Source organism: Hakea prostrata, chromosome 1 (assembly GCF_041222555.1).
Source record: "Hakea prostrata isolate BN-2017 chromosome 1, UWA_Hpros_2, whole genome shotgun sequence".
In the NCBI taxonomy this organism is placed as follows: domain Eukaryota; kingdom Viridiplantae; phylum Streptophyta; class Magnoliopsida; order Proteales; family Proteaceae; genus Hakea; species Hakea prostrata.
The window spans coordinates 42,134,878-42,139,171 of NC_142600.1; the positions used below are offsets into that span (position 1 = coordinate 42,134,878).

At 39.9% G+C, this 4,294-nt stretch overlaps 1 non-coding gene across 1 annotated transcript; it reads right to left on the reverse strand.

Annotated features, from left to right (window-relative positions):
* Positions 1-2,514: 2,514 nt before the first annotated feature.
* LOC149028985 (small nucleolar RNA R71) lies at positions 2,515-2,621 on the reverse strand. The gene has a single exon (XR_016171285.1). It is a non-coding gene; the product is annotated as a small nucleolar RNA R71 (small nucleolar RNA).
* Positions 2,622-4,294: the final 1,673 nt, after the last annotated feature.

The window sequence follows — 4,294 nt, forward strand, 5'->3', positions numbered from 1 at the left end:
CAATAATGTCCAAGGACAGAAGTGTCAAAAGGACACCTCTCAATCCCAAACCATACCTAGTCAAACACATTCTCAGATCAGTCATGACATACACAACCAATAGTTCATCATATAAAAGAGAATGTAAAAGCATAAGCTAATCGTTAAACAATATAGCAATAGGCAATTCATATAAGCTTAAATAATAAAAAGAAGACATAAGTGAAGTGCTACTGTAGTTACAGTAGTACATCAGATGTATAAAATATAAGAAGAGTAAACAAACTCATAGTTTCATAAGGTAGAAACCAGAGAGTATGCGATCTATGTAATTAAGGAATAACTGTCCTTACCTTATAACTCGCAAAGGAATCTTAGGGAAACAAGTAAGACCTTGACTAAACCTGAGAAGAAAGTCTTAAACAAGTGTATACAACATGTTAGGAAAGATACCTAGAAGGAAAGGTATCAAAACAATCAAAACAGACCAAGAATGAGGTTGCTGTACTCATTGGTCGATTGGATTGGTCTACTGCCCCAGTCGACCAATGAGTCGACCAACCGAGACAGTAGCCTTCAAGAATCCGAATTTTGGGAAAATAGAACTGAATTTGGTGGTTCAAAAGGGTACAAAATCATGGGAAAACTACAATGGCAGCATACTAGTATATAGAGGACATCAAAACACTAATTGAATCAAGTTATCAAGTTACAATTAAGGAACCAAAAAGTTACCCTAATTTGGTTAATCATGGATTATGAAGAAAGTAATGGTATGATCAAGGATAAAGAATTAGAGGATGATAGGTTACAAATCTTGTAAAGAAAACACATTGATTGGATATTAACATGATCAAAATATGGGTTCTTGATTTGACCCAAGAAACTAGGGTTTCAACCTTTAAGGCTCCCATGGAAAGGTTGTGATCACAGGATGAAAGGGAAATAATGATTGGCCAATAACAACAAGAAAACCATAGAAAGATCAAATCTAGATTAACATAAATATTACCCATGAGGTTTCCCTAGCATGGGAGGTTACCAAAGGTTTCCAGAAAGATCATACAAGGGTTAGGGTTTCAAGAATCAATTCGGCTAGGGTTGAGGTCATGACGATGATCATAGACTCAAAGAATAGAATGAGATCATGGAATAGATGGTTGCAAGAATGCAGCATCTACTTCCTGATCTCAATCAAGAACAAGATTAAAGAAAAGAAATTCAGAGATGTAAAAGAAAAGAGAGCATAGACATACCTTTGTTGCAGGAGGAAGGAATTCACTTGAGTTCTTGCGAGATATCAACCAAGGATGCAAGGGAATAGATTAGAATGGAGTTCTAACTCATTCAAGAGGCTTAGGAGGCAGATGAGGTGGAGTAATCCCAAGATTAGACTTAAATAGAGTAGCCACGACCTAATTAGCAAAAACAGAACCAATTGGTTGATTGATTGGTCGACTGGTCCAGTCGACCAATCAGGACAGCAAGACCAAAACAGGGAATTGAAGGCTCAGATCAAGTCCAAACATAACGGGGTTTTGCACACACCTAAAGTGACTTACCTAGTAGGTAGAAATGCCTTCGAACCAATATAGAGAGCACTCCAAGTCCATCAACTAATCCGATCTTCAACAAGGTGCAGTTTCCATAAATGGAACACTGACATCAACACTCATGAATTCCAATCCAGCCACCAAGTCTTCTACTGAAATGGCCCAAAGCTGACTTCTTGCCTTACTTTGGGTTGTCGGACCTACAAACAACAGGGTTTCTGGGTCAAGGTTAGGGCTGGGTTTCACAGTACTTATTATTTACTAGATTGCGATACGTGCACTTGCGTAACATCTTGAGACACAAGCAACAAGTTTTTGGCGCCGTTGTCGGGGAATTTTGTCATTGTTAATTAGTGTAGAAGTAATTTCTTGTTTTATCTACTAAAATTTCTTTACTTTGATATTAGTGTTCTTTTATTCCCAGGTGTTTTTACCCTTGTATGAATTCGCTGCCTGATTAAGAGTTGATACCCTTTGACTTTGAAATTGAAAGGACATTTCGAGCAAGAAGAAAGGAGCAGTGAAGTTTAACAACAGGTCAGACAATGGCTAAAGCAATGAGAAATGGGTTGAATAATAATGAGAATAATATGGCAGCTTAGGGTGATGATAGAGATAGGGCCATTAGAGCATATGCTGTCCCAATGTTGCATGAGCTGAATCCAAGTATAGTAAGGCCAGAAATCCAAGCATTACATTTTGAACTTAAGCCTGTGATGTTCCAAATGCTTCAAACTGTAGGACAGTTCAGTGGATGCCAATAGAAGATCCTCATCTCCATCTTAGACTCATCATGGAAGTAAGTGATTCTTTCAGGATACCTGGAGCAACTGAAGAAGCCTTGAGATTGAAGCTATTCCATTACTCATTGTGGGATAGGGCAAGAGCATGGTTGAACTCCTTACCTCCACAACCAGTAGCCACATGGAATGATTTAGTAGAAAAGTTCTTGATGAAGTACTTCCCTCCAACAAAGAATGCCAAGCTCATGAATGATATCACTGGTTTTCAACAAATGGATAGTGAATCATTGCATGAGGCATGGGAAAGACTTACGGAGCTCTTGCATAAATGTCCTCACCATGGCATTCCTCATTGGATTCAAATGGAGACTTTCTACAATGGTTTAAGTGGACAAACTCAATCCATAGTGGATGCATCAGCAAATGGGGCTATATTGGCAAAGTCGTACAATGAAGCTTATGAGATTTTGGAGAGAATGGCCAACAACAACTACCAATGGCCAGCTGAAAGAGGCGCTACAAATGAGAGAGTGGCATGGATTTATGAGTTGGATGCAGTGACAACTTTAACTGCACAAGTGTCATCCCTAACTAGTGTGTTAAAATCTGTAAACCTGGCTGCAGCTGTACAAACTCAACAAAATACAGCAACCTCGTGTACATATTGTGGTGGGGAGACTGTCTTTGATAGTGTCCATCCAACCCAGAATCAGCCTACTATGTTGGTAATTTCAGCAAAGCTAATAACCCATATTTCAACACCTATAACCCTGGTTGGAGGTAGCACCCTAACTTCTCTTGGAATGCTTAAGGACAGAATGTAGGCCCATCTTCAGGCCCATCTTCTATTCCAACTCAACCTCATTTGCTTCCAAGTACTCAACAACAAGTGATGACTCAGTGTCACATCCACCCAGCTGGTACCCTATCTGGCATACCCGGGATGTGATCCACAGCCCCGAAGATCCATAGTTTAGAGACCACATCAGCCACATCGATAATAACACAATCATGAACAATCAATATTAAGCTACAATCAATAAAATAGAATTCAGGAATGAGATATCAAGGATAATCAGAGTACGGAAATAAATATCAAATCAGATAAATTAAGAAGGCAGTAGGCGGAATCCACTCCTTCACCAAGCGGAAGTGAGGTCAAAATTTAGGTAAGTACAAGTCTCAAGTTATAAAGATAAGTTAAAGTTATTACAATTCTTCTAAGTTTAATTGTCACAAAAAAAGGGGGGGTAACTACTCATAAGTCTCCTCCACAATAGATATGTCCTCTTCAAAGGTGAGGACCATGGAGATCCAACATGACTGCTCCCATACAACTCCAGGGCTAACCCTGGTACGCCGGGTGATCTTCTTCGGTACGGTCACCGAAGTCTTCAATGTAGCTAGTCTCCGGATAGTAGTATGAGGTATCCGGGTCCATCTCAGGGAGTGTGCCATTAGAGTAATCACCTATAAAATAGCCTAACAAAATATTGCAACAGAAAAGGAATGAGTTCAAAAGAACTCAGCAAGGAAGTTATTCCACCACACATAAACCACAAGATAATCATAACATGATGCAGATGATATGAGGCATATAATCCAATATGATTTTATTCTAAGTATGCTGGTCATCTATGGTAGACATGCTTTAAGTCATAGCACCATACTTCTTTAGGTAGTCTCAGTCACTCATCACCGGGGGGAATTGGGTTCTGCATCCCTCTCGGACAAATCCATGGTTGGGGGTTTCAGTCACCACTCTCTCACATCACCATTTGGTCTAAGTATTGGCGCATGTCAAGGTATAGCCTAGCCCAATGCAAGTCATCTACTTAATCATATCATGTCAGTTCCAGATACGTCCATTCCTCCCCTCTCGGGATTCTTTCCAGTATCCTTCACACTAGAGTCACGGATATTACTCACCGGACTCATCAACCCTATTTGTCACATCCCGCCCTAAATCCACCAAGGGGATACCCTATCTGGATTACCCGGGGAGTGAATTACAGTCCC